The following is a 26,523-nucleotide window of genomic DNA, read 5'->3' as shown; positions in this document are numbered from 1 at the left end:
CCACATGAATACATGCACTTTGAAAAGGCAGAAAGGGGACTCTGGCTCAGGCAAGGAAAATCGTATAAAAATGGGTCAGACAGGACGGTCGGTGTGAAGCATAGAGGACCCTCTGCTGCAGCTGTCCAACCTGTGTCTCACCCGGTGGCAATCCCGGGCTCCACATTGACTTTTTTTTATAGTGTCTTTTTTTCATTTTTCTCAAAGTTTATATTTGGTACACTTAATAACTTTTATTAAATTAAAAATTAATAACTTGGAGCCTTGCATTTCTAACATGTTCATCACATTCGGTTTCTCATGATAAGCCTATCTACTTCTGCTAATTCTGAGATGGGGAAAATGAACTGTCATGATTCCCGCTTGCACTAGAGGATTGTGACACGGGCTGACTTTGTGATGCCAGAGTCTTCTGTGCCATCACAGAGCAACTGTATGACATCCCAGAGTGATAGAGCAGCACTGGCTCTGTGACATCACAAGGGGGATTTGTGAGATCTCAGGGTGGGCTGTGACATCCCAGGAGGCAGTGTGACATCTCAGGGGCTCTGTGACCTTACTGGGGAGGTCACTTCAAGCCAGCTCCCACTCACAGTTCCTCCCAGAGAAGTCCAAAGCTGCTCGTGCCCGGTGGCATCCCGTGTCCCTCTGGGTCCCCCTGCCCCTGGCGCTGCAGCCTCCCCCTGAGGATGTTCGAGGAGATCAAGCCCAGAGCCTGACACGGGGACAGGGACTCAGGGCCGTCACAGTTGGAACAGGGAGACAGGGACCCCCTAGCAGCATCCCTGTGCCCCCAGGGCCAGAGCTTGGCCAGGGCTCCTTCACCCTCTTATGAAGGAGGGCTTGAGAGCACTTTAAAAATCCCCAGCAGGGGAGTAGCATAAAACAGCTTTAATATTAAGTGACAGCACCACAGAGTTCCTTGGCAAGAGTCACTCTGCTCCTGACTGGACACTTCAGGCACACCAAGGAAACAAAGCAACAACAAAACCAAACAAAATCCAGGCAATCAAACCAAAAAGGAGTCAAGAACTGTCCCGGTGTCTGTGTGTCTCTGTGTGTTTGTGTGTGTGTGTGTGTGGGTGTGGGTGTGTGTGTGTGTGTGTGTGTGACGAAAGGACAGTGAGGGCAAGGATAAAAGGAATACAGCCTAAAAGCTAAACAGAGCTGTGGAATAACACTTAACAATATTCAACTTTGCTTATAACTTCTATTAAGCTTCACAAATTAGCAAAAGAACAACTCTTAGCAGCATTTAACTTTGCTTACAGCTTGTGACTTTGTCGCTATAAGACACGTGAAAGCACGACGCGAGCCACCTGCTATTTTCAAGGTAAAGAGAAAAGTTTATTCTCTGACTCCAACTTTTATACTTTCCCAAAGGTGACATTGGATTGGAGAGTGAATGGACCACCTGTCCAAAGACATTGGACAAAGCACTAGTACATCAAGTTTGTCCAGCCCCATAAAAGATTGTAAACAATATGTTGTTGACAGAAATTGTGTGGGAAGGTTCTCCAACAGAATGGAAACTCAGAAGGCTTTAGAAAATCTTAAGAATCAGGGTGACATGACTTAACCTTACTTCCAGGCCTGACTGGCTCAGCTATCCAAGGCAATCAAAGCCCTCAGAGAGCAGCATTTCTGCCACATTTCCCTGAGCACAGGCACTCCTGTGTGCACACAGACACAAAGAGTCACTACAAGGCACCTGTGAGAAATTCCCCTGAGCAAAGGGAAATGTTCCCTGTGGAGGCTTTGGCATCTCCCCAGGGGATGAAGGGTTGAGCCTGGAGCAGACAGTGTCTGTGATGAGCTCCAGAGGAGCTGAGCCCAGGGGCTGCTGGCCAAGGCCCTGGCCCAGTGAGCATTTCTCAGCTGGCAGGGTGGCCTGAGAAGGGGAAAGGGGAATGCACCAGACCAGGAACCATGGAACCAAGGGACCATTGTTACACTGTGGGGCCATGTGAGAAGAAGTGACCATTGGGACACTGTGGGGCCTTGTGAGACCAAGGGACCATTGGGACACTGTGGGACCATGTGAGATCAAGGGACCATTGGGATACTGTGAGTCCTCATGGATTCATGGACACCACTGTGACATTGCTGGGCCTCATGGAAGCAAGGGGACCCTAGTGACGCCGTGTGCCTCAGTGGAATGTAGGCATCATTGTGACACTGTGAGGCCCCATCCAGCCAAGGCTCCATTGGGACACTGCGAGACCCCATGGAAACAAAGCTCCAGGGTAACACAGAGAGGCTGCCTGTAATCAGTGCTCCATTGTGACCCTGTGGAGCCAAAGGAGAGCGTTGTGACACTGCAAAGCCCCATGGTCCATTGGTCCAAAGGTCCATTGTGACATTGCAGGACTCATGGAACAGAGGAGTCACATGACACTGTGGGGCCTGTGGAACCATGGAGAACATTGTGACACTGCAAGGCCTCAAGGAATCATTAGGACTGTTATATGTCTATAGGATAATTCGTGCAAATAAAATTGTCGTCTCTTTTATAGTTATGTGCTGTTAAATTATACTCTTATAGGAAGTTTTTAAATCGCACAAGCCAGCAACTGCGACTGCAACACCATGTCAAAGCCACCTGGATGAGAGAGGGAGGACTTTATTTACAAGCGAACGAAAGTGGCCAGCCCAGAGAGGGATCATGCATCAAGGTTGTCCGAGAAACACCCGGACCATAAATACACGATAAATATCCGAGACCGAGATAGTCAAGCCATCAGGGAGGTACATCTCAAATCCGAATTCCGGGACTGCAAACACAGGTGTTCATCACTCTCCGGACACGTATTGTTCAACTTGCCACAGAGAAAAGAACTCCACATGAATACATGCACTTTGAAAAGGCAGAAAGGGGACTCTGGCTCAGGCAAGGAAAATCGTATAAAAATGGGTCAGACAGGACGGTCGGTGTGAAGCATAGAGGACCCTCTGCTGCAGCTGTCCAACCTGTGTCTCACCCGGTGGCAATCCCGGGCTCCACATTGACTTTTTTTTATAGTGTCTTTTTTTCATTTTTCTCAAAGTTTATATTTGGTACACTTAATAACTTTTATTAAATTAAAAATTAATAACTTGGAGCCTTGCATTTCTAACATGTTCATCACATTCGGTTTCTCATGATAAGCCTATCTACTTCTGCTAATTCTGAGATGGGGAAAATGAACTGTCATGATTCCCGCTTGCACTAGAGGATTGTGACACGGGCTGACTTTGTGATGCCAGAGTCTTCTGTGCCATCACAGAGCAACTGTATGACATCCCAGAGTGCTAGAGCAGCACTGGCTCTGTGACATCACAAGGGGGATTTGTGAGATCTCAGGGTGGGCTGTGACATCCCAGGAGGCAGTGTGACATCTCAGGGGCTCTGTGACCTTACTGGGGAGGTCACTTCAAGCCAGCTCCCACTCACAGTTCCTCCCAGAGAAGTCCAAAGCTGCTCGTGCCCGGTGGCATCCCGTGTCCCTCTGGGTCCCCCTGCCCCTGGCGCTGCAGCCTCCCCCTGAGGATGTTCGAGGAGATCAAGCCCAGAGCCTGACACGGGGACAGGGGCTCAGGGCCGTCACAGTTGGAACAGGGAGACAGGGACCCCCTAGCAGCATCCCTGTGCCCCCAGGGCCAGAGCTTGGCCAGGGCTCCTTCACCCTCTTATGAAGGAGGGCTTGAGAGCACTTTAAAAATCCCCAGCAGGGGAGTAGCATAAAACAGCTTTAATATTAAGTGACAGCACCACAGAGTTCCTTGGCAAGAGTCACTCTGCTCCTGACTGGACACTTCAGGCACACCAAGGAAACAAAGCAACAAGAAAACCAAACAAAATCCAGGCAATCAAACCGAAAAGGAGTCAAGAACTGTCCCGGTGTCTGTGTGTCTCTGTGTGTTTGTGTGTGTGTGTGTGTGTGGGTGTGTGTGTGTGTGTGTGTGTGTGTGTGTGACGAAAGGACAGTGAGGGCAAGGATAAAAGGAATACAGCCTAAAAGCTAAACAGAGCTGTGGAATAACACTTAACAATATTCAACTTTGCTTATAACTTCTATTAAGCTTCACAAATTAGCAAAAGAACAACTCTTAGCAGCATTTAACTTTGCTTACAGCTTGTGACTTTGTCGCTATAAGACACGTGAAAGCACGACGCGAGCCACCTGCTATTTTCAAGGTAAAGAGAAAAGTTTATTCTCTGACTCCAACTTTTATACTTTCCCAAAGGTGACATTGGATTGGAGAGTGAATGGACCACCTGTCCAAAGACATTGGACAAAGCACTAGTACATCAAGTTTGTCCAGCCCCATAAAAGATTGTAAACAATATGTTGTTGACAGAAATTGTGTGGGAAGGTTCTCCAACAGAATGGAAACTCAGAAGGCTTTAGAAAATCTTAAGAATCAGGGTGACATGACTTAACCTTACTTCCAGGCCTGACTGGCTCAGCTATCCAAGGCAATCAAAGCCCTCAGAGAGCAGCATTTCTGCCACATTTCCCTGAGCACAGGCACTCCTGTGTGCACACAGACACAAAGAGTCACTACAAGGCACCTGTGAGAAATTCCCCTGAGCAAAGGGAAATGTTCCCTGTGGAGGCTTTGGCATCTCCCCAGGGGATGAAGGGTTGAGCCTGGAGCAGACAGTGTCTGTGATGAGCTCCAGAGGAGCTGAGCCCAGGGGCTGCTGGCCAAGGCCCTGGCCCAGTGAGCATTTCTCAGCTGGCAGGGTGGCCTGAGAAGGGGAAAGGGGAATGCACCAGACCAGGAACCATGGAACCAAGGGACCATTGTTACACTGTGGGGCCATGTGAGAAGAAGTGACCATTGGGACACTGTGGGGCCTTGTGACACCAAGGGACCATTGGGACACTGTGGGACCATGTGAGATCAAGAGACCATTGGGATACTGTGAGTCCTCATGGATTCATGGACACCACTGTGACATTGCTGGGCCTCATGGAAGCAAGGGGACCCTAGTGACGCCGTGTGCCTCAGTGGAATGTAGGCATCATTGTGACACTGTGAGGCCCCATCCAGCCAAGGCTCCATTGGGACACTGCGAGACCCCACGGAAACAAAGCTCCAGGGTAACACAGAGAGGCTGCCTGTAATCAGTGCTCCATTGTGACCCTGTGGAGCCAAAGGAGAGCGTTGTGACACTGCAAAGCCCCATGGTCCATTGGTCCAAAGGTCCATTGTGACATTGCAGGACTCATGGAACAGAGGAGTCACATGAAACTGTGGGGCCTGTGGAACCATGGAGAACATTGTGACACTGCAAGGCCTCGAGGAATCATTAGGACTGTTATATGTCTATAGGATAATTCGTGCAAATAAAATTGTCGTCTCTTTTATAGTTATGTGCTGTTAAATTATACTCTTATAGGAAGTTTTTAAATCGCACAAGCCAGCAACAGCGATTGCAACACCATGTCAAAGCCACCTGGATGAGAGAGGGAGGACTTTATTTACAAGCGAACGAAAGTGGCCAGCCCAGAGAGGGATCATGCATCAAGGTTGTCCGAGAAACACCCGGACGATAAATACACGATAAATATCCGAGACCGAGATAGTCAGAGCCATCAGGGAGGTACATCTCAAATCCGAATTCCGGGACTGCAAACACAGGTGTTCATCACTCTCCGGACACGTATTGTTCAACTTGCCACAGAGAAAAGAACTCCACATGAATACATGCACTTTGAAAAGGAAGAAAGGGGACTCTGGCTCAGGCAAGGAAAATCGTATAAAAATGGGTCAGACAGGACGGTCGGTGTGAAGCATAGAGGACCCTCTGCTGCAGCTGTCCAACCTGTGTCTCACCCGGTGGCAATCCCGGGCTCCACACTGACTTTTTTTTATAGTGTCTTTTTTTCATTTTTCTCAAAGTTTATATTTGGTACACTTAATAACTTTTATTAAATTAAAAATTAATAACTTGGAGCCTTGCATTTCTAACATGTTCATCACATTCGGTTTCTCATGATAAGCCTATCTACTTCTGCTAATTCTGAGATGGGGAAAATGAACTGTCATGATTCCCGCTTGCACTAGAGGATTGTGACACGGGCTGACTTTGTGATGCCAGAGTCTTCTGTGCCATCACAGAGCAACTGTATGACATCCCAGAGTGATAGAGCAGCACTGGCTCTGTGACATCACAAGGGGGATTTGTGAGATCTCAGGGTGGGCTGTGACATCCCAGGAGGCAGTGTGACATCTCAGGGGCTCTGTGACCTTACTGGGGAGGTCACTTCAAGCCAGCTCCCACTCACAGTTCCTCCCAGAGAAGTCCAAAGCTGCTCGTGCCCGGTGGCATCCCGTGTCCCTCTGGGTCCCCCTGCCCCTGGCGCTGCAGCCTCCCCCTGAGGATGTTCGAGGAGATCAAGCCCAGAGCCTGACACGGGGACAGGGGCTCAGGGCCGTCACAGTTGGAACAGGGAGACAGGGACCCCCTAGCAGCATCCCTGTGCCCCCAGGGCCAGAGCTTGGCCAGGGCTCCTTCACCCTCTTATGAAGGAGGGCTTGAGAGCACTTTAAAAATCCCCAGCAGGGGAGTAGCATAAAACAGCTTTAATATTAAGTGACAGCACCACAGAGTTCCTTGGCAAGAGTCACTCTGCTCCTGACTGGACACTTCAGGCACACCAAGGAAACAAAGCAACAAGAAAACCAAACAAAATCCAGGCAATCAAACCGAAAAGGAGTCAAGAACTGTCCCGGTGTCTGTGTGTCTCTGTGTGTTTGTGTGTGTGTGTGTGTGTGGGTGTGTGTGTGTGTGTGTGTGTGTGTGTGTGTGACGAAAGGACAGTGAGGGCAAGGATAAAAGGAATACAGCCTAAAAGCTAAACAGAGCTGTGGAATAACACTTAACAATATTCAACTTTGCTTATAACTTCTATTAAGCTTCACAAATTAGCAAAAGAACAACTCTTAGCAGCATTTAACTTTGCTTACAGCTTGTGACTTTGTCGCTATAAGACACGTGAAAGCACGACGCGAGCCACCTGCTATTTTCAAGGTAAAGAGAAAAGTTTATTCTCTGACTCCAACTTTTATACTTTCCCAAAGGTGACATTGGATTGGAGAGTGAATGGGCCACCTGTCCAAAGACATTGGACAAAGCACTAGTACATCAAGTTTGTCCAGCCCCATAAAAGATTGTAAACAATATGTTGTTGACAGAAATTGTGTGGGAAGGTTCTCCAACAGAATGGAAACTCAGAAGGCTTTAGAAAATCTTAAGAATCAGGGTGACATGACTTAACCTTACTTCCAGGCCTGACTGGCTCAGCTATCCAAGGCAATCAAAGCCCTCAGAGAGCAGCATTTCTGCCACATTTCCCTGAGCACAGGCACTCCTGTGTGCACACAGACACAAAGAGTCACTACAAGGCACCTGTGAGAAATTCCCCTGAGCAAAGGGAAATGTTCCCTGTGGAGGCTTTGGCATCTCCCCAGGGGATGAAGGGTTGAGCCTGGAGCAGACAGTGTCTGTGATGAGCTCCAGAGGAGCTGAGCCCAGGGGCTGCTGGCCAAGGCCCTGGCCCAGTGAGCATTTCTCAGCTGGCAGGGTGGCCTGAGAAGGGGAAAGGGGAATGCACCAGACCAGGAACCATGGAACCAAGGGACCATTGTTACACTGTGGGGCCATGTGAGAAGAAGTGACCATTGGGACACTGTGGGGCCTTGTGAGACCAAGGGACCATTGGGACACTGTGGGACCATGTGAGATCAAGAGACCATTGGGATACTGTGAGTCCTCATGGATTCATGGACACCACTGTGACATTGCTGGGCCTCATGGAAGCAAGGGGACCCTAGTGACGCCGTGTGCCTCAGTGGAATGTAGGCATCATTGTGACACTGTGAGGCCCCATCCAGCCAAGGCTCCATTGGGACACTGCGAGACCCCACGGAAACAAAGCTCCAGGGTAACACAGAGAGGCTGCCTGTAATCAGTGCTCCATTGTGACCCTGTGGAGCCAAAGGAGAGCGTTGTGACACTGCAAAGCCCCATGGTCCATTGGTCCAAAGGTCCATTGTGACATTGCGGGACTCATGGAACAGAGGAGTCACATGAAACTGTGGGGCCTGTGGAACCATGGAGAACATTGTGACACTGCAAGGCCTCAAGGAATCATTAGGACTGTTATATGTCTATAGGATAATTCGTGCAAATAAAATTGTCGTCTCTTTTATAGTTATGTGCTGTTAAATTATACTCTTATAGGAAGTTTTTAAATCGCACAAGCCAGCAACAGCGATTGCAACACCATGTCAAAGCCACCTGGACGAGAGAGGGAGGACTTTATTTACAAGCGAACGAAAGTGGCCAGCCCAGAGAGGGATCATGCATCAAGGTTGTCCGAGAAACACCCGGACGATAAATACACGATAAATATCCGAGACCGAGATAGTCAGAGCCATCAGGGAGGTACATCTCAAATCCGAATTCCGGGACTGCAAACACAGGTGTTCATCACTCTCCGGACACGTATTGTTCAACTTGCCACAGAGAAAAGAACTCCACATGAATACATGCACTTTGAAAAGGAAGAAAGGGGACTCTGGCTCAGGCAAGGAAAATCGTATAAAAATGGGTCAGACAGGACGGTCGGTGTGAAGCATAGAGGACCCTCTGCTGCAGCTGTCCAACCTGTGTCTCACCCGGTGGCAATCCCGGGCTCCACATTGACTTTTTTTTATAGTGTCTTTTTTTCATTTTTCTCAAAGTTTATATTTGGTACACTTAATAACTTTTATTAAATTAAAAATTAATAACTTGGAGCCTTGCATTTCTAACATGTTCATCACATTCGGTTTCTCATGATAAGCCTATCTACTTCTGCTAATTCTGAGATGGGGAAAATGAACTGTCATGATTCCCGCTTGCACTAGAGGATTGTGACACGGGCTGACTTTGTGATGCCAGAGTCTTCTGTGCCATCACAGCGCAACTGTATGACATCCCAGAGTGCTAGAGCAGCACTGGCTCTGTGACATCACAAGGGGGATTTGTGAGATCTCAGGGTGGGCTGTGACATCCCAGGAGGCAGTGTGACATCTCAGGGGCTCTGTGACCTTACTGGGGAGGTCACTTCAAGCCAGCTCCCACTCACAGTTCCTCCCAGAGAAGTCCAAAGCTGCTCGTGCCCGGTGGCATCCCGTGTCCCTCTGGGTCCCCCTGCCCCTGGCGCTGCAGCCCCCTGCTGAGGATGTTCGAGGAGATCAAGCCCAGAGCCTGACACGGGGACAGGGACTCAGGGCCGTCACAGTTGGAACAGGGAGACAGGGACCCCCTAGCAGCATCCCTGTGCCCCCAGGGCCAGAGCTTGGCCAGGGCTCCTTCACCCTCTTATGAAGGAGGGCTTGAGAGCACTTTAAAAATCCCCAGCAGGGGAGTAGCATAAAACAGCTTTAATATTAAGTGACAGCACCACAGAGTTCCTTGGCAAGAGTCACTCTGCTCCTGACTGGACACTTCAGGCACACCAAGGAAACAAAGCAACAACAAAACCAAACAAAATCCAGGCAATCAAACCAAAAAGGAGTCAAGAACTGTCCCGGTGTCTGTGTGTCTCTGTGTGTTTGTGTGTGTGTGTGTGTGTGGGTGTGTGTGTGTGTGTGTGTGTGTGTGTGACGAAAGGACAGTGAGGGCAAGGATAAAAGGAATACAGCCTAAAAGCTAAACAGAGCTGTGGAATAACACTTAACAATATTCAACTTCGCTTATAACTTCTATTAAGCTTCACAAATTAGCAAAAGAACAACTCTTAGCAGCATTTAACTTTGCTTACAGCTTGTGACTTTGTCGCTATAAGACACGTGAAAGCACGACGCGAGCCACCTGCTATTTTCAAGGTAAAGAGAAAAGTTTATTCTCTGACTCCAACTTTTATACTTTCCCAAAGGTGACATTGGATTGGAGAGTGAATGGGCCACCTGTCCAAAGACATTGGACAAAGCACTAGTACATCAAGTTTGTCCAGCCCCATAAAAGATTGTAAACAATATGTTGTTGACAGAAATTGTGTGGGAAGGTTCTCCAACAGAATGGAAACTCAGAAGGCTTTAGAAAATCTTAAGAATCAGGGTGACATGACTTAACCTTACTTCCAGGCCTGACTGGCTCAGCTATCCAAGGCAATCAAAGCCCTCAGAGAGCAGCATTTCTGCCACATTTCCCTGAGCACAGGCACTCCTGTGTGCACACAGACACAAAGAGTCACTACAAGGCACCTGTGAGAAATTCCCCTGAGCAAAGGGAAATGTTCCCTGTGGAGGCTTTGGCATCTCCCCAGGGGATGAAGGGTTGAGCCTGGAGCAGACAGTGTCTGTGATGAGCTCCAGAGGAGCTGAGCCCAGGGGCTGCTGGCCAAGGCCCTGGCCCAGTGAGCATTTCTCAGCTGGCAGGGCGGCCTGAGAAGGGGAAAGGGGAATGCACCAGACCAGGAACCATGGAACCAAGGGACCATTGTTACACTGTGGGGCCATGTGAGAAGAAGTGACCATTGGGACACTGTGGGGCCTTGTGAGACCAAGGGACCATTGGGACACTGTGGGACCATGTGAGATCAAGGGACCATTGGGATACTGTGAGTCCTCATGGATTCATGGACACCACTGTGACATTGCTGGGCCTCATGGAAGCAAGGGGACCCTAGTGACGCCGTGTGCCTCAGTGGAATGTAGGCATCATTGTGACACTGTGAGGCCCCATCCAGCCAAGGCTCCATTGGGACACTGCGAGACCCCACGGAAACAAAGCTCCAGGGTAACACAGAGAGGCTGCCTGTAATCAGTGCTCCATTGTGACCCTGTGGAGCCAAAGGAGAGCGTTGTGACACTGCAAAGCCCCATGGTCCATTGGTCCAAAGGTCCATTGTGACATTGCAGGACTCATGGAACAGAGGAGTCACATGAAACTGTGGGGCCTGTGGAACCATGGAGAACATTGTGACACTGCAAGGCCTCGAGGAATCATTAGGACTGTTATATGTCTATAGGATAATTCGTGCAAATAAAATTGTCGTCTCTTTTATAGTTATGTGCTGTTAAATTATACTCTTATAGGAAGTTTTTAAATCGCACAAGCCAGCAACAGCGATTGCAACACCATGTCAAAGCCACCTGGATGAGAGAGGGAGGACTTTATTTACAAGCGAACGAAAGTGGCCAGCCCAGAGAGGGATCATGCATCAAGGTTGTCCGAGAAACACCCGGACGATAAATACACGATAAATATCCGAGACCGAGATAGTCAGAGCCATCAGGGAGGTACATCTCAAATCCGAATTCCGGGACTGCAAACACAGGTGTTCATCACTCTCCGGACACGTATTGTTCAACTTGCCACAGAGAAAAGAACTCCACATGAATACATGCACTTTGAAAAGGAAGAAAGGGGACTCTGGCTCAGGCAAGGAAAATCGTATAAAAATGGGTCAGACAGGACGGTCGGTGTGAAGCATAGAGGACCCTCTGCTGCAGCTGTCCAACCTGTGTCTCACCCGGTGGCAATCCCGGGCTCCACACTGACTTTTTTTTATAGTGTCTTTTTTTCATTTTTCTCAAAGTTTATATTTGGTACACTTAATAACTTTTATTAAATTAAAAATTAATAACTTGGAGCCTTGCATTTCTAACATGTTCATCACATTCGGTTTCTCATGATAAGCCTATCTACTTCTGCTAATTCTGAGATGGGGAAAATGAACTGTCATGATTCCCGCTTGCACTAGAGGATTGTGACACGGGCTGACTTTGTGATGCCAGAGTCTTCTGTGCCATCACAGAGCAACTGTATGACATCCCAGAGTGATAGAGCAGCACTGGCTCTGTGACATCACAAGGGGGATTTGTGAGATCTCAGGGTGGGCTGTGACATCCCAGGAGGCAGTGTGACATCTCAGGGGCTCTGTGACCTTACTGGGGAGGTCACTTCAAGCCAGCTCCCACTCACAGTTCCTCCCAGAGAAGTCCAAAGCTGCTCGTGCCCGGTGGCATCCCGTGTCCCTCTGGGTCCCCCTGCCCCTGGCGCTGCAGCCTCCCCCTGAGGATGTTCGAGGAGATCAAGCCCAGAGCCTGACACGGGGACAGGGGCTCAGGGCCGTCACAGTTGGAACAGGGAGACAGGGACCCCCTAGCAGCATCCCTGTGCCCCCAGGGCCAGAGCTTGGCCAGGGCTCCTTCACCCTCTTATGAAGGAGGGCTTGAGAGCACTTTAAAAATCCCCAGCAGGGGAGTAGCATAAAACAGCTTTAATATTAAGTGACAGCACCACAGAGTTCCTTGGCAAGAGTCACTCTGCTCCTGACTGGACACTTCAGGCACACCAAGGAAACAAAGCAACAAGAAAACCAAACAAAATCCAGGCAATCAAACCGAAAAGGAGTCAAGAACTGTCCCGGTGTCTGTGTGTCTCTGTGTGTTTGTGTGTGTGTGTGTGTGTGGGTGTGTGTGTGTGTGTGTGTGTGTGTGTGTGTGACGAAAGGACAGTGAGGGCAAGGATAAAAGGAATACAGCCTAAAAGCTAAACAGAGCTGTGGAATAACACTTAACAATATTCAACTTCGCTTATAACTTCTATTAAGCTTCACAAATTAGCAAAAGAACAACTCTTAGCAGCATTTAACTTTGCTTACAGCTTGTGACTTTGTCGCTATAAGACACGTGAAAGCACGACGCGAGCCACCTGCTATTTTCAAGGTAAAGAGAAAAGTTTATTCTCTGACTCCAACTTTTATACTTTCCCAAAGGTGACATTGGATTGGAGAGTGAATGGGCCACCTGTCCAAAGACATTGGACAAAGCACTAGTACATCAAGTTTGTCCAGCCCCATAAAAGATTGTAAACAATATGTTGTTGACAGAAATTGTGTGGGAAGGTTCTCCAACAGAATGGAAACTCAGAAGGCTTTAGAAAATCTTAAGAATCAGGGTGACATGACTTAACCTTACTTCCAGGCCTGACTGGCTCAGCTATCCAAGGCAATCAAAGCCCTCAGAGAGCAGCATTTCTGCCACATTTCCCTGAGCACAGGCACTCCTGTGTGCACACAGACACAAAGAGTCACTACAAGGCACCTGTGAGAAATTCCCCTGAGCAAAGGGAAATGTTCCCTGTGGAGGCTTTGGCATCTCCCCAGGGGATGAAGGGTTGAGCCTGGAGCAGACAGTGTCTGTGATGAGCTCCAGAGGAGCTGAGCCCAGGGGCTGCTGGCCAAGGCCCTGGCCCAGTGAGCATTTCTCAGCTGGCAGGGCGGCCTGAGAAGGGGAAAGGGGAATGCACCAGACCAGGAACCATGGAACCAAGGGACCATTGTTACACTGTGGGGCCATGTGAGAAGAAGTGACCATTGGGACACTGTGGGGCCTTGTGAGACCAAGGGACCATTGGGACACTGTGGGACCATGTGAGATCAAGGGACCATTGGGATACTGTGAGTCCTCATGGATTCATGGACACCACTGTGACATTGCTGGGCCTCATGGAAGCAAGGGGACCCTAGTGACGCCGTGTGCCTCAGTGGAATGTAGGCATCATTGTGACACTGTGAGGCCCCATCCAGCCAAGGCTCCATTGGGACACTGCGAGACCCCACGGAAACAAAGCTCCAGGGTAACACAGAGAGGCTGCCTGTAATCAGTGCTCCATTGTGACCCTGTGGAGCCAAAGGAGAGCGTTGTGACACTGCAAAGCCCCATGGTCCATTGGTCCAAAGGTCCATTGTGACATTGCAGGACTCATGGAACAGAGGAGTCACATGACACTGTGGGGCCTGTGGAACCATGGAGAACATTGTGACACTGCAAGGCCTCAAGGAATCATTAGGACTGTTATATGTCTATAGGATAATTCGTGCAAATAAAATTGTCGTCTCTTTTATAGTTATGTGCTGTTAAATTATACTCTTATAAGAAGTTTTTAAATCGCACAAGCCAGCAACAGCGACTGCAACACCATGTCAAAGCCACCTGGACAAGAGAGGGAGGACTTTATTTACAAGCGAACGAAAGTGGCCAGCCCAGAGAGGGATCATGCATCAAGGTTGTCCGAGAAACACCCGGACAATAAATACACGATAAATATCCGAGACCGAGATAGTCAGAGCCATCAGGGAGGTACATCTCAAATCCGAATTCCGGGACTGCAAACACAGGTGTTCATCACTCTCCGGACACGTATTGTTCAACTTGCCACAGAGAAAAGAACTCCACATGAATACATGCACTTTGAAAAGGAAGAAAGGGGACTCTGGCTCAGGCAAGGAAAATCGTATAAAAATGGGTCAGACAGGACGGTCGGTGTGAAGCATAGAGGACCCTCTGCTGCAGCTGTCCAACCTGTGTCTCACCCGGTGGCAATCCCGGGCTCCACATTGACCTTTTTTTATAGAGGCTTTTTTTCATTTTTCTCAAAGTTTATATTTGGTACACTTAATAACTTTTATTAAATTAAAAATTAATAACTTGGAGCCTTGCATTTCTAAGATGTTTATCACATTCGGTTTCTCATGATAAGCCTATCTACTTCTGCTAATTCTGAGATGGGGAAAACGAACTGTCATGATTCCCGCTTGCACTAAAGGATTGTGACACGGGCTGACTTTGTGATGCCAGAGTCTTCTGTGCCATCACAGCGCAACTGTATGACATCCCAGAGTGCTAGAGCAGCACTGGCTCTGTGACATCACAAGGGGGATTTGTGAGATCTCAGGGTGGGCTGTGACATCCCAGGAGGCAGTGTGACATCTCAGGGGCTCTGTGACCTTACTGGGGAGGTCACTTCAAGCCAGATCCCACTCACAGTTCCTCCCAGAGAAGTCCAAAGCTGCTCGTGCCCGGTGGCATCCCGTGTCCCTCTGGGTCCCCCTGCCCCTGGCGCTGCAGCCTCCTGCTGAGGATGTTCAAGGAGATCAAGCCCAGAGCCTGACACGGGGACAGGGGCTCAGGCCGTCACAGTTGGAACAGGGAGACAGGGACCCCCTAGCAGCATCCCTGTGCCCCCAGGGCCAGAGCTTGGCCAGGGCTCCTTCACCCTCTTATGAAGGAGGGCTTGAGAGCACTTTAAAAATCCCCAGCAGGGGAGTAGCATAAAACAGCTTTAAGATTAAGTGACAGCACCACAGAGTTCCTTGGCAAGAGTCACTCTGCTCCTGACTGGACACTTCAGGCACACCAAGGAAACAAAGCAACAACAAAACCAAACAAAATCCAGGCAATCAAACCAAAAAGGAGTCAAGAACTGTCCCGGTGTCTGTGTGTCTCTGTGTGTTTGTGTGTGTGTGTGTGTGTGTGTGTGTGTGTGTGTGTGTGTGTGTGTGTGTGTGACGAAAGGACAGTGAGGGCAAGGATAAAAGGAATACAGCCTAAAAGCTAAACAGAGCTGAGGAATAACACTTAACAATATTCAACTTCGCTTATAACTTCTATTAAGCTTCACAAATTAGCAAAAGAACAACTCTTAGCAGCATTTAACTTTGCTTACAGCTTGTGACTTTGTCGCTATAAGACACGTGAAAGCACGACGCGAGCCACCTGCTATTTGCAAGGTAAAGAGAAAAGTTTATTCTCTGACTCCAACTTTTATACTTTCCCAAAGGTGACATTGGATTGGAGAGTGAATGGGCCACCTGTCCAAAGACATTGGACAAAGCACTAGTACATCAAGTTTGTCCAGCCCCATAAAAGATTGTAAACAATATGTTGTTGACAGAAATTGTGTGGGAAGGTTCTCCAACAGAATGGAAACTCAGAAGGCTTTAGAAAATCTTAAGAATCAGGGTGACATGACTTAACCTTACTTCCAGGCCTGACTGGCTCAGCTATCCAAGGCAATCAAAGCCCTCAGAGAGCAGCATTTCTGCCACATTTCCCTGAGCACAGGCACTCCTGTGTGCACACAGACACAAAGAGTCACTACAAGGCACCTGTGAGAAATTCCCCTGAGCAAAGGGAAATGTTCCCTGAGGAGACTTTGGCATCTCCCCAGGGGATGAAGGGTTGAGCCTGGAGCAGACAGTGTCTCTGATGAGCTCCAGAGGAGCTGAGCCCAGGGGCTGCTGGCCAAGGCCCTGGCCCAGTGAGCATTTCTCAGCTGGCAGGGCGGCCTGAGAAGGGGAAAGGGGAATGCACCAGACCAGGAACCATGGAACCAAGGGACCATTGTTACACTGTGGGGCCATGTGAGAAGAAGTGACCATTGGGACACTGTGGGGCCTTGTGAGACCAAGGGACCATTGGGACACTGTGGGACCATGTGAGATCAAGGGACCATTGGGATACTGTGAGTCCTCATGGATTCATGGACACCACTGTGACATTGCTGGGCCTCATGGAAGCAAGGGGACCCTAGTGACGCCGTGTGCCTCAGTGGAATGTAGGCATCATTGTGACACTGTGAGGCCCCATCCAGCCAAGGCTCCATTGGGACACTGCGAGACCCCACGGAAACAAAGCTCCAGGGTAACACAGAGAGGCTGCCTGTAATCAGTGCTCCATTGTGACCCTGTGGAGCCAAAGGAGAGCGTTGTGACACTGCAAAGCCCCATGGTCCATTGGTCCAAAGGTCCATTGAGACATTGCAGGACTCATGGAACAGAGGAGTCACATGAACACTGTGTGGCCTGTGGAACCATGGAGACCATTGTGACACTGCAAGGCCTCAAGGAATCATTAGGACTGTTATATGTCTATAGGATAATTTGTGCAAATAAAATTGTCATCTCTTTTATAGTTATGTGCTGTTAAATTATACTCTTATAAGAAGTTTTTAAATCGCACAAGCCAGCAACAGCGACTGCAACACCATGTCAAAGCCACCTGGACGAGAGAGGGAGGACTTTATTTACAAGCGAACGAAAGTGGCCAGCCCAGAGAGGGATCATGCATCAAGGTTGTCCGAGAAACACCCGGACGATAAATACACGATAAATATCCGAGACCGAGATAGTCAGAGCCATCAGGGAGGTACATCTCAAATCCGAATTCCGGGACTGCAAACACAGGTGTTCATCACTCTCCGGACACGTATTGTTCAACTTGCCACAGAGAAAAGAACTCCACATGAATACATGCACTTTGAAAAGGAAGAAAGGGGACTCTGGCTCAGGCAAGGAAAATCGTATAAAAATGGGTCAGACAGGACGGTCGGTGTGAAGCATAGAGGACCCTCTGCTGCAGCTGTCCAACCTGTGTCTCACCCGGTGGCAATCCCGGGCTCCACATTGACTTTTTTTTATAGTGGCTTTTTTTCATTTTTCTCAAAGTTTATATTTGGTACACTTAATAACTTTTATTAAATTAAAAATTAATAACTTGGAGCCTTGCATTTCTAAGATGTTTATCACATTCGGTTTCTCATGATAAGCCTATCTACTTCTGCTAATTCTGAGATGGGGAAAATGAACTGTCATGATTCCCGCTTGCACTAGAGGATTGTGACACGGGCTGACTTTGTGATGCCAGAGTCTTCTGTGCCATCACAGCGCAACTGTATGACATCCCAGAGTGATGGAGCAGCACTGGCTCTGTGACATCACAAGGGGGATTTGTGAGATCTCAGGGTGGGCTGTGACATCCCAGGAGGCAGTGTGACATCTCAGGGGCTCTGTGACCTTACTGGGGAGGTCACTTCAAGCCAGCTCCCACTCACAGTTCCTCCCAGAGAAGTCCAAAGCTGCTCGTGCCCGGTGGCATCCCGTGTCCCTCTGGGTCCCCCTGCCCCTGGCGCTGCAGCCTCCCACTGAGGATGTTCGAGGAGATCAAGCCCAGAGCCTGACACGGGGACAGGGGCTCAGGCCGTCACAGTTGGAACAGGGAGACAGGGACCCCCTAGCAGCATCCCTGTGCCCCCAGGGCCAGAGCTTGGCCAGGGCTCCTTCACCCGCTTATGAAGGAGGGCTTGAGAGCACTTTAAAAATCCCCAGCAGGGGAGTAGCATAAAACAGCTTTAAGATTAAGTGACAATACCACAGAGTTCCTTGGCAAGAGTCACTCTGCTCCTGACTGGACACTTCAGGCACACCAAGGAAACAAAGCAACAACAAAACCAAACAAAATCCAGGCAATCAAACCAAAAAGGAGTCAAGAACTGTCCCGGTGTCTGTGTGTCTCTGTGTGTTTGTGTGTGTGTGTGTGTGTGTGTGTGTGTGTGTGTGTGTGTGTGTGTGTGACGAAAGGACAGTGAGGGCAAGGATAAAAGGAATACAGCCTAAAAGCTAAACAGAGCTGAGGAATAACACTTAACAATATTCAACTTCGCTTATAACTTCTATTAAGCTTCACAAATTAGCAAAAGAACAACTCTTAGCAGCATTTAACTTTGCTTACAGCTTGTGACTTTGTCGCTATAAGACACGTGAAAGCACGACGCGAGCCACCTGCTATTTTCAAGGTAAAGAGAAAAGTTTATTCTCTGACTCCAACTTTTATACTTTCCCAAAGGTGACATTGGATTGGAGAGTGAATGGACCACCTGTCCAAAGACATTGGACAAAGCACTAGTACATCAAGTTTGTCCACCCCCATAAAAGATTGTAAACAATAAGTTGTTGACAAAAATTGTGTGGGAAGGTTCTCCAACAGAATGGAAACTCAGAAGGCTTTAGAAAATCTTAAGAATCAGGGTGACATGACTTAACCTTACTTCCAGGCCTGACTGGCTCAGCTATCCAAGGCAATCAAAGCCCTCAGAGAGCAGCATTTCTGCCACATTTCCCTGAGCACAGGCACTCCTGTGTGCACACAGACACAAAGAGTCACTACAAGGCACCTGTGAGAAATTCCCCTGAGCAAAGGGAAATGTTCCCTGTGGAGGCTTTGGCATCTCCCCAGGGGATGAAGGGTTGAGCCTGGAGCAGACAGTGTCTGTGATGAGCTCCAGAGGAGCTGAGCCCAGGGGCTGCTGGCCAAGGCCCAGGCCCAGTGAGCATTTCTCAGCTGGCAGGGCGGCCTGAGAAGGGGAAAGGGGAATGCACCAGACCAGGAACCATGGAACCAAGGGACCATTGTTACACTGTGGGGCCATGTGAGAAGAAGTGACCATTGGGACACTGTGGGGCCTTGTGAGACCAAGGGACCATTGGGACACTGTGGGACCATGTGAGATCAAGGGACCATTGGGATACTGTGAGTCCTCATGGATTCATGGACACCACTGTGACATTGCTGGGCCTCATGGAAGCAAGGGGACCCTAGTGACGCCGTGTGCCTCAGTGGAATGTAGGCATCATTGTGACACTGTGAGGCCCCATCCAGCCAAGGCTCCATTGGGACACTGCGAGACCCCACGGAAACAAAGCTCCAGGGTAACACAGAGAGGCTGCCTGTAATCAATGCTCCATTGTGACCCTGTGGAGCCAAAGGAGAGCGTTGTGACACTGCAAAGCCCCATGGTCCATTGGTCCAAAGGTCCATTGTGACATTGCAGGACTCATGGAACAGAGGAGTCACATGACACTGTGGGGCCTGTGGAACCATGGAGAACATTGTGACACTGCAAGGCCTCAAGGAATCATTAGGACTGTTATATGTCTATAGGATAATTTGTGCAAATAAAATTGTCATCTCTTTTATAGTTATGTGCTGTTAAATTATACTCTTATAAGAAGTTTTTAAATCGCACAAGCCAGCAACAGCGACTGCAACACCATGTCAAAGCCACCTGGACAAGAGAGGGAGGACTTTATTTACAAGCGAACGAAAGTGGCCAGCCCACAGAGGGATCATGCATCAAGGTTGTCCGAGAAACACCCGGACGATAAATACACGATAAATATCCGAGACCGAGATAGTCAGAGCCATCAGGGAGGTACATCTCAAATCCGAATTCCGGGACTGCAAACACAGGTGTTCATCACTCTCCGGACACGTATTGTTCAACTTGCCACAGAGAAAAGAACTCCACATGAATACATGCACTTTGAAAAGGAAGAAAGGGGACTCTGGCTCAGGCAAGGAAAATCGTATAAAAATGGGTCAGACAGGACGGTCGGTGTGAAGCATAGAGGACCCTCTGCTGCAGCTGTCCAACCTGTGTCTCACCCGGTGGCAATCCCGGGCTCCACATTGACTTTTTTTTATTGAGGCTTCTGGGTCTCCGACCACTCTGCTTGTCAGAGAGCCGAGTCCTCGAAAGCCGGATAGCGTAATGAAATCTTCCTCTATGAAGGCGGGACGGCTCACAGGCGGCTTTATTTCCAAGAGCGTTTATTGAGGAACAGCAATTCAGGGAGCGAAGGGAAAACAACCACTCCGGGAGGGAGCTCGCTCTGAGAGCCTCGAACAGGGGGCGGAATCGGGATTATAACGGGGACAAGAGAGGGAGGGTCCAGGCATGAAGCGTTCAGTGAGGGAAGGCTTCGGGGGCAGAGTCAGGGTCGAGTGGCAGGGTTATAACCAATGAGGGTAAGGGGAAGGAGCGGCTTCAGGGAAGGAACCAATGGAGGTATAAAGAACAAAGAATTTTCTAGCACCAAGGGATGACAGACATACTGATTGATAACAGGGGAGGCAGGGAACTACACACCTGTCACCTCCCAGGGTAATTCGGGGGGACAGTTTCCCAAGTCCCCTCCCACATCTCCCCCGTTCTTGTTAATTAAATAAATATTTGCCAAAGTCTTGGTAAGTGTCTTTTTGAAGATGGTTAAGGCAACTGAAATGAGAAGGACAATTATGAAAATCCAAAAGAGTCCTTTTAAAATGGAGGCTGCCCACCCGGGAATGCCCCACTGCATCAATAGTTTGTGGACGGGGTCCACAGCCGAAGTTTCCGTTTTGATGTCCTGTACTTCGGTCCGGATCCGCTGGATGTTGGCTTGGATGGAAGTGCTCCGTGATGTTAAATTGAAGCAACACAATCCTTCGAAGTCCTCGCAGCTGTGGCCATGGGCGAGCAGCAGGAAATCAATAGCCGCTCTGTTTTGTAATGTGGCTTGCCTGGTGGTTTGCTGGTCTGCCAGAAGATCGGAGAGGGCGGCAGACGAGGCGTTGGCATGCTTACTTATCCAACACTCCAGGTGAGAAAGCTCACCGAGGGCCTTAGCTGCTGCATACCATGGTAAAAAGATGGATACAGCGACCCTTTTTGTTTTTCCCCAATCGTAAATTTCGGAGTCACAATTTTCGTCGAATTGAGCATATGATCTTTTGGTGCGTGCCAATTGTCTTTCTTTTTTTCAATCTAGAATTTGAGTTCTGTTTGGAGTGAGGGTAGCAAGCTTGCCAAGGCTGCATGGGCCTCCCTGGAGCCGAGATGGAATTCCCGACCATACTCTGTCCCCACAGATAAGAAACATTCCCCTGGGCAATGTCTTGGGATGAGTGGATGAAACCGAAATCACCTGGCTAGTATAATTGCACCAGGTTTGGCTGTTATATTTTTTACTGATAGGTGTTACATCTTTCCGGTATGTGTCTTTGGCCAAGTCAATTCCGTGCCAATTTTGACTTGGCCTCCTATAATAGAATTTGACACAATATCTAGCTGTGGAGGACCCCAGTAAGTCCAATTCTTGGGGTTCCTCTTTGCTGTTGGGCAAAATTTTGGTCCACTCATCCCAAGTATCGACCGGGTTAGGCCTCCTACCCGTGGTTCGGAGCAGGTCGGAATTGGATACCGGCCAATCGTCAGCTACCAAGGGGACCCCTACCAGGCAAGTGGACAGGGGATTGTCCACGTTGCCCATGGCCAGACATAGGTTATCCTGCTGCAAGGACTTTGCCAGCGTGATCCAGACATTTTCTTTCGGCTGTGGTACCACCCAGCCATCTGCTACATGCAGCCACAGGAGGATGGAAAGCGTGGCTGCAACCAGCTGGGCGCAGTGGGACATCTTCTGTTGTTTCTTTTGGGTGAATGATGTTCTGGCAGCCATCCTAGTACTAAAATTAAACAAAACAATATTACCAACATACATTTGGTTCCCTCCCCTCCCGCAGCTCCCCCTTTTGGGTTAAAATAAAAATAAATTTCAGGATGGAGGGGTAAAGGGATGACGGGTTAGGTATGAGGGTAGGGGGAACGGCACAGGAGGGGATGGGGTGGCGGAAGTTGTTAAGTCTTGCAGAGGTAGGTATGTCCTTGTGATGAGGACCCGGGAGACGATGTTGGGTGGTCTTCCGGTCCTCTTCTTTTTTCTCCGTCGCCACGCCACTGCATTATCTGGTGGTGATTGTGATGGGGTCGCTGGGTTGCTCCTCGCTGGGGGGTCCGTGGTAGTGCTCTCCAGGTACGGTTTGACGTATTTTCCAGGAATCCATTTGGGACCCTGGGCTGTGGAAACACAAGCGTACCCTCTCCCCCACGTTATCAGAGGGTACGGCCCTGAGATGATTTTTGATTCTGGGTCTCTGATGAGGACTGGCGGACGCTCTTTCAAAACTGCCCTGGTGTTATTGCAAAAGTGTCTGAGTGCAGGGGGATTCGGCTCTCGGTCAGAACAATTTAAGAAATTAAGAACATAAAGTGCCTTGCATAATCTTTCAACTGGTGTCATGGCCAGAGCCGAATCGTGTTGTTGTTCTAGCAGCCTTTTTAACTCTTTGTGGGAGCGTTCCACTATTGCCTGTCCTGTGGGGTTATGGGGAATGCCGGTGGAATGGGCAATTCCCCATTGTTGTAGAAATTGTGCGAATCTTGTCGAGGTGAATCCAGGCCCATTGTCCGTTTTGATGGCTTTTGGGACTCCTAATGTGGCAAATGCCATGAATAGATGTTTGATGATATCTTTTGTTTTCTCACCAGTGTGGAGTGACGCGAACACGGCCCCAGAAAATGTGTCTATGGACACATGCAGGTATTTCAGGCGGCCAAAAGGATTATAGTGAGTGATGTCTGTTTGCCACAGCTCCAATGCTGCCAACCCTCGGGGGTTTATCCCCGTTGGCAGCGGTGGAAGGGCGAAGGACTGACAGCTTGGGCATGTGGCTAGTATGGCTTTGGCTTGTTCTTTTGATATTTTAAATTGTCGGGCAAGGGCAGGTGCATTTTGATGGAAAAACGCATGGCTGAGCCTTGCCTGTGCAAAGATGTCTGGTAAGGTTAATGAAAGTGCAGGTGCAGAGTAATGAGATGTCATTGCAAGGAGGTCGGCCATCCGGTTCCCCTCTGCAATAGCTCCTGGCAGGTCTGTGTGAGCCCGGACGTGCATAATATAATAGAGTTGCTCTCGGTGGGAGATCAGCCAGATTAATTCCGTGAGTAAATCGAATAACTGTTTGTTTTGAACTTCTTTGAGCAGGGCGTGTTCTGCCCGTTCTGCTACCCCGGCAACATAAGCCGAATCTGTTACCAGATTGAAAGGTTGCTGAAATTTTTTGAATGCTCTCACGACCGCAGCAAGTTCTGCGATCTGGGGGGAACCCTCAACCAGTTGGATGTCAGACTCCCACTTCTGACTCTCCGGGTCCTTCCAAGTGATCACCGATTTGTGGGATTTTCCCGACCCATCGGTGAACACCGTGAGAGCACCTTTAATAGGTGTTTTATTTTTGAATGACTTTGGGGCCAAATATAACGTGTCTTTGAATATTTTATGTTTAGGGTAATGAATGGAAATCTGTCCAGGGTAACTGTCTAAAGCAATTTGCAAACTTTCGTTTGTCTGGAGCAGGGATTCCAATTGTTCCAAATTAAGAGGTAGGTAAATGCACGCCGGGTCACACCCTGCGAGGGTCCGGAGGCGTTGTCTGGCTTTTATTATTATCCTAGCCATTAACTCTGCAGGAGTTGAAATAGTTTTCGCTGGCTGGTGCGGGAGAAACAGCCACTCAATGATAAGGAGTGGGTCCTTCCGCCCAGCGTCCCATTGAAAAAGCAGACCATGGAAGTTTGGGCACTTACCCAGTATGGCAAGGGTGACGGGAAGGAGCCGATCCACACGGTGGGCCTGACGGGATCGTATGGCCTCAGCGACTCTCTCCAGGGCTCCTTTGGCGGCAGGTGTTAGCTCGCGAGGGGAAGCTAGGTCGCCATCTCCTCGTAGCAGGTTGAAGAGCGGCGCCAGCTCCTCCGTGGTGAGTCCCAGGAGAGGTCGGATCCACGTGATGGTACCGCAGATCTGCTGGAGATCCCGCAGGGTCCGTGGGTCGTCTTTGACGGTGACAGATTGGGGCGCGACAGTCCTTCCCGTAATGTGAAAGCCCAAATACTTCCATGGCGCTGACAGCTGGATCTTTTCTTCAGCAATTTCAAACCCTGCAGCCTTAATGGCCTTAACAGTTTTGGAAAGTGTGATCTGCAGATAAGCTTGTGTTTCAGCGCAGATCAAGACATCATCCATATAATGCAGGATGATCGCTTCAGGGAACAGCTTCCTGATCGGCGAAAGCACCTGGGCCACAAAAGTTTGGCAGAGCACTGGAGAATTTTTTATTCCCTGGGGCAAAGTGGCCCATTGGTATCTCTTATAAGGCTCCGCCCTATTGATGGAAGGGACGGAGAACGCGAATCTGGGGGCATCTCCGGGATACAATGGGATGTTGAAAAAACAGTCCTTGATGTCAATGACTGCGAGCTGCCAATCCCGGGGAAGCATGGAGGGTGAGGGAAGGCCAGGCTGCAGGGGGCCCATGTCCTCGATTACCTCATTGACCCTGCGCAGGTCTTGGAGCAGGCGCCATTTGTCTTTGCCAGGTTTTTTAATAACAAAGACAGGAGTGTTCCAGGGGCTAGTGGAGGGTATTAAATGCCCCAGGCGGACCTGCTCCTCTACTAATTCATGGAGCGCTTTTAATTTCTCCTCCACAAGGGGCCACTGGTCCACCCACACTGGAACATCGGTCTTCCAATTCAGCGGTGGGGAGGTGCGCTCCGCAGTGGCCCATACTAAAAATCCCATGCAGGGCTAGGGATATCGAGGCGGGCACCCCATTGGGACAAAACGTCCCTGCCTAATAACATGATGTTAGATGAAACAACAAAAGGCCGAATGGTGGCAATCTGTCCCTCAGGGCCCTCCACACTTACCAGGTGTTTGCTGCGCATGAAGTTGACAGCTCCTCCCACTCCGGAGATTGTGCCACAAGGAGGCACCAACTCCCAGTCGCGGGGCCACTTTGACCGGGGTATGATGGTGACGTCTGCCCCGGTGTCTGCCATCAGGTCCAGTTTGATGGACTTTCCCTGAAGCGATAAAACAGTCTCAATCATTGGTCTGGATTTGCAAACATTCTGTGTGAGGAAGACAAAATTGTCTTCCCCGGAGTCATGTCCAGCGAAATAGTCCTGTACTGGTGGATCGGTGAGGTCGGCCACGTCGAGGAGGTACATGGCAGCGAAGGGGAGCCCCTTGGTGATGGTGCAAGGTGGTTGATGGCAGACGACTGAGACGGTGACCTCGGACCCCGGCTGAAAACACACCACTTCAGGAACGACGGTAACACGGTCTGGTGTGAGCCTGCAATCTCCGAGTATTAACACTGTTACCTCACAATTACGGTAAGGGGGTTCCAGGAACCCAGCGGGAACTCTCACCAGGTCCTCATCCTGGAGAGTCACAGTGATGGAGCTTTTGAGGACCCGGTGAGTGTCTGAATTTAAGTTGCGGGTTCTACGGAAGAGGCGGAGCCCGTTGTCGTGGCTCCGCCAACCCTCCGGAACTGTCCGCTGGGCCACCGGTCCTCCCGGATGGTGGGGAGGCCTGGGCGCTGTGAGGGGCCACTTGTTGTCCTTGCGCGGCCCCTCCCCGCGCTCCGCGACCCGTTTCCCGCCTGCTGATGGTAGGGCATCGGGTTCCTGGGTATTGGTCTTGGGGAGGGTGTGTACGAGTAGTGTGGTTGCTCCGGGGGCCAGTATGGGCAGTTGGCTTGTATGTGGCCCATCTGGCCACACCCGAAGCACCGGATGGTGTTCATCGTCAACATCGCCTCCCCAATCCCCTTACTTACTGCAAGGGCGACAGTGGTCTCGGTGGAGGCGGCTTTCGTGCAGGCCTCCACCATCTGTGCGATGGTGGGTTCGGGGTCCTGAGGTAAAGTTCTTAATATCTTCTTTGTCTCGGCTGTCGCGTTGGTCATGGCCATCTTTCTCAGGAGCTCTTCCCTCGCTGCAGGATGGTCTATCTGCCGGTCGATGGCCTCCCTCAGCCGGTCCACGAATTTTATGAAAGATTCCTCTGGGCCCTGGGTAATAGCTGAAAAGTTCTGGAGCGGGGTTTTCCCATCGGGGATTTTTAACAGTGCCGCTCGGCCAGCCTCCTTGATGTCATCTAGGACCTCCGTGGGTAACAGTATTTGGTCCTCTGGCTGGCTGAACTCCCCCTCCCCTGCCAGGGCTTCTATGGCTTCCTCTCCCTCTCCAATTGCCTCTGCTAAATTGTGTTTTTTCAGAAGAGGCTTGAGGAGCTTTCTCCATTGAATGTCCCACAATAAAAGCTCGGTGGGAGTGAGCAGGGACTTGGCAATATATTTAACGTCATGCTGGACCAATGTATGGCCCGAGAAAGCGAGGTCCAATACATTCTTAAAGAAAGGAGAGTCTCGACCATAGTCTTTGGCAGCCTTCCTCAGTTC

Source organism: Lonchura striata, chromosome 27 (genome assembly GCF_046129695.1).
Source record: "Lonchura striata isolate bLonStr1 chromosome 27, bLonStr1.mat, whole genome shotgun sequence".
Taxonomy (NCBI): Eukaryota; Metazoa; Chordata; class Aves; order Passeriformes; family Estrildidae; genus Lonchura; species Lonchura striata.
This window is presented reverse-complemented; position numbering follows the sequence as displayed.